At 40.5% G+C, this 15,483-nt stretch overlaps 1 protein-coding gene and 1 pseudogene across 4 annotated transcripts in view; one reads left to right on the top strand and one right to left on the bottom strand.

The window, feature by feature from the left end:
* Positions 1 to 1,365: 1,365 nt before the first annotated feature.
* Positions 1,366 to 4,734, bottom strand: LOC114068255 (annotated as a pseudogene).
* A 1,336-nt stretch (positions 4,735 to 6,070) lies between these two features.
* KLHL32 (kelch like family member 32) overlaps positions 6,071 to 15,483 on the top strand; it is a 123,745-nt gene continuing 114,332 nt past the window's right edge. For all 4 annotated transcript variants that reach the window (XR_003573537.1, XR_003573538.1, XM_027904219.1 and 1 more), the window contains exon 1: positions 6,071 to 6,343. The gene's annotated coding sequence lies outside the window, so the exon portion shown is untranslated. The remainder of the gene's footprint in view (positions 6,344 to 15,483) is intronic.

Genomic DNA, 15,483 nt, shown 5'->3' with positions numbered 1-15,483 from the left:
ACACCTCCTACTTCACAGAAATAAAAGCTGTGGATTGTCACATCTAATGTGCCAGACTATTTTATTTCAACGGTTGAGAAGTGGAAATGATTTTGTTTAAAGCAGCTTCAGGCTGAGCCACGCTCAGCTGTTCTTTTGGAGTAGGGGAGGATCCAGGAAAAGGAAATAGAGGAATAAGAAAATTGTTAATTTTCAGTGGTCAGCAATTTACTTACCAATAGTACTACATGAGTTACTTAGAAAACTGTTTTATTAGTTTCTTATCTAACCTCCACTTCCTTTTTTCCTTTCTATAAATGTTAAGGGTTGCATCCAGGGCTGTATTCAGAAAAGACATAGCAGAGGAAGCATTGCAAGGTTCAAGCAGGACCTTACACTCCCTCCTACCTGTCAGAAGGCTTCTTTCCTCTGGTAGGAAATGTCACCTCGTGACTAAATCTGTTCCAAATGAAAGAACCAGGTCAAAGCAGTAACCTAGACAACTCCAATGTTACAGCTAACACTACTATTTATATGTCTTCTACTGACAAGGGAATAGTTACTCCCTTACCTATTTTAATTGGGTTCTTTTTTGCCCACTGGGCTTCTTTTAAGCAGGTGCTGTCATGCAGTTGGTGTTTGTCAGTTCCATCAAAAAGCAGAAAACTGGAAACACTTAAAGGTTTTCTTCTAGCTCCAGCTGCAATGAGAATAGAGGATGGGATTGCAGCTATTATTTTTTCTTCCTTTTTTAATGTTGGACCTTTATTCTGTTTGTTTCCTTTAGATGTTTGTGGTACTGACATGTAACCTGGAAAATGCTCAGCTGAGCAAACTGCTCAGAACATAGTGTAATGTTTGACGTTTTTATGTTTTCAATCGAAACAGTGATGCTGGGTATACTTCCAAATGTAGCTAGGAATTGGCTGTATTTATCTGGCTAATTTTCAGAACGTTGAGATAACACGCACCAGTACAGCAGGTTTACATTCAGCTTTGCAAATCAGGAGGAGCACTGCAAGAGGAAATGTTGGGTTAATTATGGATGAGTTGTAAAGAGCTTCTGAACAGAAGGCTTACAGAAACATTGATTGCACATGATCGGAGATTGCTGTAACTTGTGGTTATGTAGGAAACTCACCATAAAGCACCATAAAATCAAATCTTGCAAAAACATACAGGAATCTGAATTGAAAAATTTTTAGTATGGGTATCTGAGTGATACGTGATCCTGATGCAGTGACTGTTAATCACTTTAGGTGTTTTCCAAAAACTAGAAGGAAAAATTACTTCCTAGTGTGGCTGGAACCATAAAGCACTGTAGTTTCTAAGAGGTTCCAGTTGCAGGAATTTTGAATTTACTTTTCCTTCATGGTATCAGAAGGAGTAACATAAAATTTTGTATTTATGTTTGAAAGCAGTCTCAGTTTTAAGTTCAAGCCAGCTGTACCCTGAAGCTGAAACATGGCCATGTTTTGGCAGCAGGGAAGACTGCCATATGTTGCAGTGATAAAGAAATTACACTGATGCCAATCTCTAAAGTCAGTCTTCTAAAAAATATATATAAGGGAGTATATTTGTGGCAATATAAGCTATTATAGAGAGAGAGAGAGTAAAAGAGCTTGACAAGCCTTTATTTAAGGTAATTTTTCTGTCTCTTTAACAGTCGCACCCTTTGTAAATGCTTCAAGCCACAATTCACTATTGTTCTTGAGAGAAGTTGTATATCATACATAAATCCATTGCATTTCCCTGTTGCACAGAATTGCTTGCTCTCTAGCTCCCAGCTTTCAATAGCCATAGGACAACTCCATTCTTCAAATAAGTTCTTATTTATTGACCGGCTTTTAGTGAGCACATACTGAAAATAGATAAGAAGGGTTTTTTTAGGAGTCATTCAGTCAGGCCTCTAAATGAGAGCATGGTTCTGGAGACCCTGGACTTGGCTGGCAGCAACATGACATACTCTTTCCTTTTTTAAGGTCAATATGGGCTGTTGGTTTGTAGCTCTCATGGGTGAGCTCCAATGCTTTTAAAATTGGCAATTAGCTTGTTTAAGTGCCAGCAGCATGTCAAGGATCTTTGAACACAACTACTTGTATTCTTGATATGCATATAATAAAGTGCATTGTAGGATCTGTTCTTACAGTGCCGTAGTTCCGAACTACATCTAATGCAATTTAATGCAGAACAAAATATCCAATACAAAATATGGATCTCAATCATAAACTTTCTGTTTCCTATTATAAACACTGAAGCTGCTGTTTCTCATCACTGAAGAAAGACTGTTACTGATCCATAAAGCTGACTCTCCAGCAGTTTTAAATTCTCTCCATTTACCAGTATCCTGAGATGTGTTTGTTAGATTGCCAAGAAGTTACTGAGAACAGACTATGGATTCCACCACCATCTTCTTTTATGTCCATAAAAGATATGGACATAAACCATCATTTATGTCCTTCAGCTCTTGAAAGAACTTATCCAGAGATGCAATAACTTTGTTTTGAAGGAGAAGTTTTACTATTGACTAGGCCAATAGTTTCCAGGTATACATTTTCTTGCCCAGCAGTGATAGTAGTCTTCAAACTTCCTTTTTTTTTTGACAGTATACAAGCTAAGTTCTTCTGTAACTCCTGTGCCAACAGGTTCAGCTGGCTTTGCACTGAGGACAGCAATTCATTTGCATTCTTTGTATATACACACTTTGCCATTTCCACTACTTCTCTTAAATTCTCATGGTATTTTGCAGCTGAGAAAAAACACTGGCTGTCTCTTTCTGTAATTTTTTTCAGAGTGAGGCAGAGATCTCCTAAGAAGGCATTAATTGCTTTTTATGGCCCTTCATCTCATCAGCCACAGCAGAAAATTTCCTTGTGTTATTCTGAAATGAACACTTTGGTTCCAGGAAAATTTCTACCATTGGTGTCAAGATATTTAATGCTCCTCCTAATCCACCTTAGTCAACCTGAACAGCTCAGCTTTACTAGCAAATGGCACAGTCATATTTTGTAATATGTTTACACACAGTTAAGAAAGTTCAGTGACAGCAATTTTTTAACAGAGGTAGAAGACCCTGGTACAACTAATGCAAATACATTATCTGCTGAAAAACAGATAGATATGAGGCCATCTATAAAATATGTATAAGATATAAACAGCTGTTGCTGCTTCAGACAGTTCTCACTAACTGAATCTTGTATTTTACTGACCAGAACATTAATTTCTCCTGCAAATGTATTCGGATGATAGCATTGTGTCAATCACCAGTCTTCTTATGATACAGTTTTACATGGATATGTCATTTGTATTAGCAGACCAAATGGCTAGCTGCACCATGAAGTTTTTCTTTGGTGTATTCAAAATTGAAACCACTTTCTTTTTTTTTCTCTCAACCAGAGGTCTTGGTTTCTTGCAGATCTGTCTGTGACTTTTTCAGTAATTTCTCCTTGATCTGCAGATCTGTTTTCATTGTTTCATTACTTTTATTAATTGTGAATGATTTAGCGATTGTTTTCACTCACTTCTTTTTCCCTGGTGCTTATTATGTCAATATATTCTGCAACTTTTTCTTCCCAAACTGTCAGCTTTCCTTGAAGGGCTTCATGAGTTTTCAATGAAAATGTAGGTTCCATTTTGCTCTTGTGAAGCAGTGAGGTCTCCCTTTAACTGCTCAGTCTCTTCAGTATCTTCCTTAATAATAGCCCCTTTGGCAGCTGTTGGTTAACTTCAGGTTTCGTTGTGTTCTTTGCTCTTTAAGCATACTCCACTGTGCTCAGTTTTTCCTCAGGATTTATAGATGTAGGAGAAACTGTTGCTGTTACTGACATTCTTTGTTGTTCTCCAAGAGAGTCTTGAAGGATTCTTTTAAGAGTCTCCATGTCTTCTTCCATGGGAGGAATAATAACTCTTTCGTGGGTCAGAACAGATTACTTGGTATTTCCAGCTTCACAAGCTCTTTTATCAACTGCCCCAAACTGTAGTGGTTTTACTTCTTGCAAGTTTATATTCCCAATTCTAACAAGCTCTTGGTCATCTGCTCACGTTACTTTCATATGGATGGTAATGGAAAACAGTAGGATCAACTGGAATATGATTCATGTAAGTAACTGCAGCAGTTCTTTTTGCTGCACCTTTTTCCAAGATTTGATAGACTTAATTTTTGTTGTGTACAGCTATTTCTTCTAAGCCTTTCCTATTTACACCTTATGGGTCTTGTTTATGGGATCATCAAAACATCTGCAGCGCTGGGAACAGGATTCAGAAGTTCAAAAAGCTCTTCATTATATATTTTCAAGAGGAAATTTTACAAAGAAGAATAAAAATCATTTTCAATCTCTGTGACTTTTTCTAATATTCAATACAATGTATTGCTAAACTCTTTTCAGTGGTGCCCAGCAACAGAACGAGGAGCAGTAACCATAAATTAAAACACAAGAAGTTCCACCTCAATATGAGGAAGAACTTCTTTACATTGAGGGTGGCAGAGCACTGGAATAGGCTGCCTAGAGAGGCCATGGAGTCTCCCTCTCTAGAGACATTCAAAACACAGCCAAACATGTTCCTGTGTAAACTGCTCTAGGTGACCCTCCCTGGGCAGGAGCAGAGAACTGCATGACTTCCAGAGGTCACCTCCAACTTTAATGATTCTGTGATTCTTTGATTCTCCATACCTGGAAGAAAATCCTCTTCCCGAGCATGTTCTTCATTGGGACTTTCCTTAAATTGTGAAGATCTTTCCAGTATCAGTTGGGCCATAAATGATCACTGTGCAGCTGTACTATGCACAGCTATAATAACTTCATCCAAAATGTGACTACAGTCCTGTACATATCAGTTGTCCATCACTCTATACTCTATGGTTTGCTTTCTTGCTTGAAAGTCTACAGTCTACAAAACAGGCACTTGTTTTAAATCCTAAAGCATTAAAAGGCCTCCACCACACCACCACCTGGATGTTCTTGCCCTTTGCATTCTTCATGAAACCACTTCCCTGAAGTGCAAGTAAGACATACTGGGTCTCAGGGCCAATCTGCCAGGGAAAGAGGCAAAGCACTGACTGCCCCATAATGCTTTTTCAGCCACTTGAGCTCCAGCCAACTGCCCTCTGCTCACATTCTGCTCACCTCAGCCAACAGAACTGTGCTTCTTGCAGCGCTACACTCAAGCTCCTGCCAAGCTCCTAGTTACAGTAGCTCCAAAGTGTCTTCGGGAGATTCTGTTCACTGCTTACCTTGTCATGTCCACACACTATGCAGTACAGAAAGGTGTAGATATGTTTAAGCTAACACTGATCAAAATAGCCCTGGAATGAAAGATACTGTAGCCACAAGAATTTTGTGTTGCGTGTAAGTTAAATGGCCCTGGTACAAAGCGTTGGCCTTGTCTTTCTGACTCTGTTTTGGAACAGAAATGAGCCTCTGCCTGGTATTTCACTGCATCAGCAGCAGCCTGCTTGACACTTGACTTGGGGAAGCTTTGCAGTGCTACCCAAAACACTCCCTATACCGCATCTGGCATCACACGCTCTCTGAACCAATTTTCCAGTTTTGCTAACTGCTCTGCAGGTGAGGAATTTGGCTATTCCTAGATGCCTTTCATGGACACCTTCAGCAGGGCAGGTCATGTCAGTAGGCTTAACTGAAGGCCCACACGCTGAAAAATGTCTTAGGGAATTGTCATATGAGAAAGGCTTGAACTCCTCTGATGTATAATTTACCAAGGAGGTATGTAGGAGATGGAGGCAGAGATTTTTTTGGCATCTACTGTTTTGTAGAGTAACTCACAGATCAAAAACCAGGAACGGACTCTAAAGAAAATCTAGTAGCAAGATGCAGACTCTGCTCAAAACTAAAGCTGCTCCACTTTATTCTTCTCAATTCTCAGAATGGTATTTTCTCCTATATATTACAGCACTGTCCAGGTGCCCTGCCTTCAAACTTAGTGCTTCTTAAAGGGCTCAACCAGGCCTTCTCCTTCCAGCCCTCCCGCAGGGCCGCGGACCCGGCGGGTGGGAAGGTCGGCGGCCCTCGTCTCCCGTGGGCACGGCGGGTTGCAGTGCCGGCCCTCCAACACCTCGGGAGCGACTGACAGCCGGCGGTGGGATCCCGCAACCCGACCAGCCTCCTCCTCCTCCTCCTCCGGCAGGTGCGGCCCTCCCGGGCCGCCGCTGCGCACTGGGCGGGGCGGGTAAGCTCCTCCTGCTCGGGCACCGGAGCGGCACAGCCGGGACGGCGGGTCTGCGGCTCGGGGGCTGCTTCCCTCGGGCTCGTCCCGGCGCTGCCGTCGGAGCGGAGCGGAGTGGAGCGGAGCGGGACGGAAAGGCGGCGCCGCCACCGCCGTGCGCGGCCCCGGCACCTGCCGCGAGGTGAGCGAGCGGCCGGGCCCGAGGCGGCGCTCCGCCGCCCGCGTTACCTAACCGGGACCGGGGCGAGGGCGGGGGGCGGCCGCCCGTCGCGCCCTCGCCGCCCCGGTCGCTCAGCACCGCTGCCGTGGGGAAGGGGGCCGTGATGGGGAAGGGAGGGGGGCGAGTGTCCGCGTTGCCAGGGAGACGGGTCAAGCGGCAGCTCCGGCCGCCGGGGCGCCCCCGGGTACCGGCCGCGCCGCCCCGGCCCTCGGCTCCGCGGGGGAGGCGGCGGGGAGCGCGGGGGGAGGGAGGATGACCCGGAGCCGGGGGGTGGCTCCGGGGCGCCGTGAGTCCCGCTTCCCGCGGGGTTATGCGGGGACGTGCTCCGGGTGTTCGGGTTGTGGCGGCTCCATGAAACATGGCTCTGCCGCCGCGACACGGGCGCTGGAAGGCGTCTCGTTACTTGGTGCGAGCTGCGCTCTTCATGTATCCGGACTTAAAGCTCCTCGCTGGAGTAACAGAAACAAGCTTTTGCTCCTCTCCGGTGCTTAAATGTGCGAGAGGCTCCCAGCCGGGAATGGTCTAGGCACCTTGGTAGCTGGAACATTAAATCTGTGGCTCGCGGAATTTAAAAGCTGCTGCTCAGGTGGTTGTAGCACAGGGTGGAGAAAGATTTGGTTCTCGGCACGAAATTCCCTGTTCGGTCAATATGGAGCACTTCTATCGAAAAATCTCGGGTCCCAGCGATGCTGCAGGTTGCAGAGGGCTCACTGCTGCCAGTTTCCCAGGCCATCGGTGGAGGGTGGATTCAGTCCGTGGAGCGAGCCCGGCTCGCCTGTGCTGGCTCCGGCGGAGTCGGACTGACACCTCATCCGTAATTGTCACAGTAAACACTGGGAAGCAGCGTGCTTGGCACCAGGGACTGCAATGAAATGTGAAAGAAATGGAGTTACAGTTTAGGTCTTTGCACGGTGAGATAAACTGCAGACGTAGGTCTCAGCAAAATAGCGTGACTACATTTTTTAAAGCTTGTTATAAATTTTTCCAGTTTTGTATGGCTAGGAGAATATCTTAAAAATGTTTCAGAAGCCAGTTGAGGTAGTGTTATTTGTGTAAATGTTCATGGCAGCATTTGTTCAGTCGTGAAAAGATCAGTCGTGAAAAGACCCAGAGGCCAGAATCCTGTTAACTGTAGCGCATAGGGTAAAACATTACTGTAGCCTTGCCAATTCCTGTTGATTCCAGGATCTGCCTGCATGAAGGAGTTGGCAGGGGTAAAACCACTGAGGCGTGTTCAATTGTTTAGAGTTTTTGTCCAATAACCGTGTTTTCTGTTTAAGCAGATCCTACAGAAATCCACTGATGTGCTGAATAAGTACAGATGCTTAAAAATCCACCAATATATAGCTACCCAGTCACATCTCTTTGTGTTGTTCAAGTTTACAGATGATCAAAGAAAAATTTTTACTTAACTTTGAAAGTATTCCAGAAAATCTCCTTTAATCTTTTGTCTGCTGTTCAGATTGTGAGCGATTTGACAGCATCTGTAAAGCACTTTACAGTTATTATGTATGAAGTCCTAAGCTAGGTATAGGTATTCTGAGAAACTGTTAGAGGATAATAAGCTCTCACTTTAGTAGGACACTAAAAATAATGCAGTCGTACCAATTAATGCCTCTTAAGCATAAGATTTATTTTTTTTTTAGGTGTCTACAGTGTTTATAAAAATACTGTGTTTTATTTAACAAAAGTCCCTGTCACTTCCTGTATAAGCACGCATGGAGAAATGTGCATTGGGCAGCTAATGAGTTGGCAGATGGGAGAAAGTTGTACTCCTAATATTTCAAGGGAGTAAGAAGTTGCCTGAGGGTTTCTTCAAAAATGGTCCAGTTTGATTGGCAGGTATACCTTGCATTCAATTCCAAGCGAGAGCAAGTGCTTTTAAAGAAGGGAATTTTCACATGGAAACTTAGGTGTTGCTTTCACACTTTGTAGCTCAGCATGTTGTACAAACCACACAGAATATGAGATTAAGCACTGTCTTTACTGTTAGAAAACAATGTAATATTCTAGAAGTAGAGATGACTATGCAGAAATTAAATTTCTGGATATATTTTTATAAAAGCAAGCTTGAAAGTGACTGAACTTCAAATTGGCCCTGAACAAGTAGTGTAGAATATTGCCTCGAATAGAAAACTTGAGATTCCCTGGGATTTTCTAATGGAATTTTAGTCTTTCTTCTGTTCTTCTGTGTAAGAAGGACGTGAACAACTGTGATTTAGATGGAAGCACTTGTTAGAAGTCTGTATATTGCTAAATGTGCAAGTGAATTCGACTCAGGATTTGAGTTTGAACATAAAAAGAAATTTGAGTAACATCAAGGGAGATGGCTTTGTTTTTTCCTCTCTTTTTTATTCAGAGGAGTAGTACATTTTGAGTTTACAGTAAGGAGAAGTATGGTTGGAAGATCGGTAGCAGATGGACATTTATGCTTGTGTGGGGCATTTCTTCAGTGGGTACTTATATACTAAAGAAAGTGTGATTTGACCAGAGAAAATGCTATGTTCATTTAAAAAAAAAAAAAAAAAAAAGGACTTTTTTGTTATCTCTATTTTTGATTCAGAATGTATTACTTCTGCCTGAAAAGTCAGAAATTGATATAACATAGCTTCTGACACTGATCAGCTTCTACAATGTAGCAAAAAGGAATGTATTCAATAAGAAATTCATGGCACTACTGTGGTGTTTTTGATCATCTCTGCTGACTGGAATATGATTAACTTAATGGCCAAGAATGACAGTAATTTAATGCCACACTAGTATGGGGAAGTGGTGATTATAAATTGAACTAGAAATGGGAATTGGATTAAATCAAAAATGAAATTAATTTAATCACTTGGGTGAGAACAGTTGACAGAATTGTCACGAAAAAGTAGCCAAACAAAAATATCATCCACTGTAATTACACTTTCCTACTGTAGCCCCATAGTTGTCTCATTTTAATTCTTTTATTGTAAAGAAATTATCCTTCATACTTCTCATCCATCTAAGATTTTCATATGATACTTGCCAGTGTGTTCTGTGCTCGGAGGACTTAAATTACTCAAGAATCGATTGCTAGGCACGTAGGCAAATTTTTGTATCTCTCTTCTTTGGAGATAGAGGAGCAGTGCCAAAAAGCTGAAAATTACAGAAATTTTCCTAAGAAGTTATTGAATTTTTAAAAACCTGATTTTAAATTTTTTAACTGTTTGTTCCCCACAAAAAACTACTAACTGGTAGTGGTGGTAGATCCCCTCAATTTCTTGAATTATCTGACATTTATACTTGATCATGAAAGACATAGGATCCTTGACATAGTGATTTCAAAATCTTCACTTATTTCCGTTCTGACTTAATTGACCTTTTGACCATTTAGGAGATAAAACAAGGTCTGCTCTTCTGTCATTTTGTATGCATACTGTGTTGCAATACTGTGTACTTGTAAATGGGATGCTTTTATTTCCAAGACATTTTTGAAGTTTTTCTATCAAATTCTGATTACTAAAAATGAGTAAAAAGTTGAAACTTTTCACAGGATCTTTTACACAATTTTTTAAATTAATTATTTTTTAAAACGTTTTGGTTTATGTGTGGGTTTTACTCCTGACTGAGTTTTTGGCTTTGAACAGTTAGAACCTTCAATTTTAGAAGAAACATGCTTAGGACAGCATTTTTTAAGGGGTATTCCTGCTAAGTCTGAAGAAATTCTGGGGACAAGAGGCAACTCCAGGAGGTAGTTTCAAGAGAAGAAAATGAAGCAATGATGTTAGAGTTTGGCAGCTGAAACTGGGAGACCGGGAGATCTTTGAAATTCCTGGTGCTCCCATGTGGACCAACCATCCTGAATCTGCCTGATTGTTATAGAAAGGGAAATGTCTAATGTACACCAGAAGGGAGCTGTAGCAGGTTCTGCCAGGTGTTAGTCTAGGTTTTTCCATTTCCGTCATTCGTGGGCTATGGATCTTTGAGCTATTGACTACTGAGTAAACTGTCTGAGTGGGATTGCAAAAATGTTTTGTCAAGATTTTATCAGACTTGTGTTTTAGTCGCACTTTTACCTGTGGAAAAACTTGGAAATAGCTGAGATTTGACTCTGAAGCCCATTACCAGACCTGCAATGTTTGACTTCTTTCCTAGGGAAAAAGTTTTGCACAGACAAGGTACCTGAATTAGAATATGTTTTGTGTTTCATGCTGTCAGTCGCAGCTAAGTTGCTCAGTGGGCAGATACCTTGTGGGAACTGGGGTAGCAGTAAGGGTTTATACACCTACTTACATTGCTAAGCCTTTGAAATACATTTTTCCTTTGTCTTGAGGAATGAAAGATGTAATTTCAAAAAGCAAAATTCCAATAGTGAATGCCATGCAAATTCCAGTCACACTGATGCCTGTTTGAAGCTATTGACTTTGATATCAGCAGTTGGAGATTCCTCTGTGATGACAAAGCAATAAAATATTTAAACAGTTTTGAGTAAAATAAATCAGAGGCTTCAGAACATCAATAATACTTGGGAATGCATGATTTTTCCCTAAGTTAGGTGACTACTCTGAACAGTTATGTAAATTGAGAATGTTTTCTGCCAAAATTTCTGTAGCAATATGCTGCGGCAGTTTAGAAGAGCTGTAATTATAGGGAATGAGCTTCTTCGGGGGATAAATATTGTAAATATTTTGATTCATCAGTACTTGAAGGTTATGGTTGTTCTGAAGACTGGCTTTTGCTGTAACCATCTGTCTTTATGTTTCCTGTCAGGAACGATATGTATAGTGGTGGGTTTTGACTGTATAGATGTTGTAATGCTACAGCCTGATTTACTGTTGGTATTTCCTGAATGCTGGGATTGTACTGAATGCATCTTAAGATCATGTATTTTTCCCCTGATAGCCTGAACTTTAACTAATCTTCCAATTTTCCAACCCCTTGTGCCTCCAGAGTAGCCTTTCATTCTACTCTTCGGTAAGAAACTGCGTGAAAAAAAAATTCTTTACATCAGTAGTTTGGATGACAGGGGGCTTTTGTTTTGAGGGTCTCATATCCAAAAGTGGTTGAGTTCCATTTCTGCAATATTGATAAGACTTGATTTCTATCCTGTATGTTTGGTTTGTTTTTTTTTGTTTTTTTAAATGATTGTTTAAGTGAAAACAGCATGGCTTAGATGTATAAGAAATTTTGAAGAGGATGTGAGCAAGCTTATGGCCTTATTATGTCTGAAACATTTTCCGTCAGGTTTCACTTCAGGTTAAATAAAGTAAAAGGGCTACTGCCCTTTATAAGCTAAACTGTACCTTTACCTGATTTATCAAGACAGAACAGATAAAAACCTGTCGTTGAAGAAATGTCATCAGGATATGTGGAATGTATTCTTCCCAGATTTATTTTTTAAACTATCTGAAATTAATATTAATATGTTTTTTTCCAACAGCTACATTTATAAGAAGAGCATGGCTTGATTAATATTTTTCCTGATCTAATACAGATTTTTAAATTATGCCTTTAAAGCAGTAATGGACCATCGTAATATTCTCCATTTGAAGGGATACATCTTCTGTGGTTTTCCTCTTTTCTTTGTTATATTTAATTTTGAAAGTCCCCTTTCAGTCAGTGACCTATATATTAGTTGCATAAAACAACAAAAAAAAAGAAAGAACTGAGGTGATGTTTTCAGAACAGAACTGGGACTTTGACTTTAGTGAACTGTGGAGATCAAAACAGAGATCTTGAGCAAAAGGCTGAACTGAAGTGCTGACTTCTTTAGTAGGGATAACAGTACCTGTTTTGTGGGTTTGGTATGTTCCTTAGCTGAACTTCCTTTTCTTCTTTTTCTCTTTCAGTAGAAAATTCAGGCAAACAAACAGGAAGGAACAGAACTCCTTTCTGGCAGGGCCTTATTGCATCAGCACTGCAGAGTGCACTGGAGAGTGTGCCATACCCCTGCTGCGCTGAGCTTCCCATCCTCAGTGAGGTTACATTAAAGTACACTCAGGATCTCCTGGGTTCTGGAGTGACTTTTGCATACAAATGCAGCTGCTGTATTTGCTTGTTGAGAAAGCGCATAGGAAATGGAATGATGGCAATGCAACGGTGAAGTCTTTTCTGTTTGTTTTCATGTATGTGCTCCATCCTCCAAACAGAATCGCAGAGATGCAAAAACATAGGTTTTGCTGAAAGGTAAACAGGAGAATTGGATGTGCTTTGCTTGCTTGTTTAGGGAAAATAACTGTGACTGGAGGTGGAACAGAAACAGGAAGTCAGCATTAGAGAGCAAGTCAGTTCCAAAATGTTTCTGTAGCCAGGGCCACGTAACACAGGAAGCTCTCCTGGACCAGTGTGACTGGACCCTAAAGTATATATTCAGTTTGAAGCGTGCAATTTAATTTTTTTTTTTTCTTTTATTAGGCCTGTTCAGTTTCTTTAAGACCTTTTAATCAGGTCCATCATGCGTAGTGGAGTCAGATTCCATGCTTCACATCTTTGGATGCAAATGACAGCAGATGAGAACAAGTTGTACACAATACTAGCATAAATTATACTCCTTGCAGCTGTTCACATTTTCCCAGGATTCCAAATCTGGCATAGTGCAACTCTTACCTTAAAGCTGCTAGACAGGCTGTTTGAATTTAATGTCTTTACTAATTAGAACTAATTTGTGCACTATGGACTTGCATTGATTTTTAGTAGTGTTGCTGAATAAGTGAAGAGAATTGAGGCTCTAGTAACTGAACCTTGTCAGTTGACATTTGTGGCAGTTTTAAGACGTAAATACCTCCCTCCAGCTTTCCACCTCCCTCTGCTCATAAAACAGGGCTGGAGGAGTAGAATAAGTGCCTTCATTTTATCTGATTGTAGGCACTGTCATGGGATGTCAGCGTAGGTTTGTACCATAGTGCCAATGGAATGGTGGTAACATGAGCGTCATCTGTACTCTGGGACAATAATTTGTGGCAGAGCATGGGGCATACAAGGGAAGGGGACTTGAAGCTTCTTCAATGGCATAGATTGCTTCAGTGAATTCCACATTGTTTCTATGTTTTATCCTCTCACTGGCCTGTGCACTGTGAATATTGAGAATTATTGTTGGAAACCCAAGGAATGAATTGTTGTAGGCTGTGTCTTTAGCTCCTGATGTATTTATTCTTTGGCCTGGGTAGTGAGGGAGATTGCCAAGGAGCCCATAGCAAACCAGACCAAGCTTTGAACACCTAAAAGAAGAAGGAAAAAGAAGTGGTAGTATGGCTATGGTGATCTAAAGATATAAGAGAGAAAGCTGGGGTTTTGTTGTTTGTTTGGGGGTGGTTGTTGCTTGTTGGTGGTTTTCTGTTTTGTTTTCTGAGCTAGGTGATGTAGTCTGGGAAGGAAGAAAAAAGTGCAAGACTTCCAAAGAGAAGGGTTTCTTTTGCTTAGACCTGAAGAAGATACAGAAGTCTAAACACTTGTTTGTTCCTTTTCTAATTCAATTTTTGCTGATAATTAAAGGTCAGAGATTAAAAATTCTTTAAAATCCTAATTTTAGGCATTTTTCCTTGAAACAGCATTTTTTTTCCAAATAAATGTTGTGTCTCAGTCTAAGGGGGATGGGGAAAGGTTGAAGAAAATCTTGAGCTGTAAATTCAGGATCTGCTATTTGAAGGGACAAAAGCACCCCTCTATCTTTTCTCAGGATTATTTTCCACCTGTTTGATACATTTGAAAACTGTCAGAAGAAACAGACTTTATCAGATAATTCCATCTAGTGGGTTTATGACACCTTGTGCACTTTAGATAGATAGTTGTCAACTAAGTGCAAGTTGTGGATCAGTCTCTCCTCACCTTTCTATCATGTTTTGACACAAGATGTTCTGCAGCAATAATGGCTTGAGGTACACATGATCTGTCTGCCCTCCTTCTGCAGCTTATTGCTCTTGTGTTTTGCTGGTGTCACTGTTTGTGGAAGTGTACTGTGGATTGGATCACCAGCATGTCTCTTAGAGCTTTAAGTAAAAAAACCCAAACCAATAAAATAAACCAACCCCTGCTAAAAATTAAAAAGACACCCCACAGAATTCTCTCTTACACCCTTAAACCAGGTCAGGCAAGAGAAAGAAGTATAGAAACCAGCATTGCTGCTGAACTTGTACCCATTCTGTCTTGAAAGAAGAGAATGCCCTATAGTGAATATATGTAGACTAGAGAAAGGCATATTGACTGTAAGTACTTAGTTTTCTTTCCTATAATAAGGGGTAAAAGGAGTTAAATTAGTGGTTTTATTTACCAAATTCTTGCATTAAACTGTAGTAAGGCAATGTTTACACTGCAGCTTGCCATAAATAAACAGAAGGGTGTTTGGAAAGCCTGATCAGCTTTTGTGTAGGAGAGAGCAGTCATAACAGACTGGTTCTGTGAAAAACTGAAAACAAATAAAAGATGGGCTGCTATTCATGGTTTACAAAGGCAGAAGAGACTGTGAACAAAAGAAGCAAGTAATTTTCAAATACTGAAAAACATTGTTTGTGAACCTGGGATAAATTTCAATTACATTTCATGTTTTCCTCTTTTCAGTCTTTGGAAGATCTCAGGAAAAGAAAGGGAATGATTTTAAGCAGCTCCAACCTCAGACAAGGGTGAAAATCTTCAGCTACTGCATTCAGTACTGCTGTGAGTCTTTTATATCTCCCCAAGGTATTTCCAAGAACATTTCCTATGTATTTTTGAGTGTTACAATCTTGCAGTCACTTAAAATGTTGTATTTAGCTAAAGGAAAGAATCCTTTCAAAAATTCTGTAACAAAACTTTTCCTACAAGGAAGGCTCTTCTTTTAGTACTTAATGAGAGTGTTACCTAGTATGTGCAAGTTATTTTCTATATTATTTTGTGTTCTTAGCATTTCTTCAGTCTAGCATTACTGTATAAAGTGATAGGCAGGCAATACTCAGACAAGAAAAGCATTTCTGGTTGTGAAGCTGAAGGATGGATTTCTTTTTTTTTTTAAGTAGTTCTTGTTAAATGTCACCAAATCCCAAAATCAATGTTCCATTTTTACTTTATACTGACACGTAGTTTTTGTGATTGAGCAATGTCTGAGTATCTGAGTAGATGATAACTCATACTGACTTTTTTTGCAACTTTTTTGTGGTTTTAATGCA

Source organism: Empidonax traillii, unplaced genomic scaffold (assembly GCF_003031625.1).
Source record: "Empidonax traillii isolate 1590-97213 ecotype Southwest subspecies unplaced genomic scaffold, ASM303162v1 scaffold1022:size207980, whole genome shotgun sequence".
In the NCBI taxonomy this organism is placed as follows: Eukaryota; Metazoa; Chordata; class Aves; order Passeriformes; family Tyrannidae; genus Empidonax; species Empidonax traillii.
Note: the sequence above shows the minus strand (reverse complement) of the source record. Positions and strands in the feature narration are given on the sequence as shown.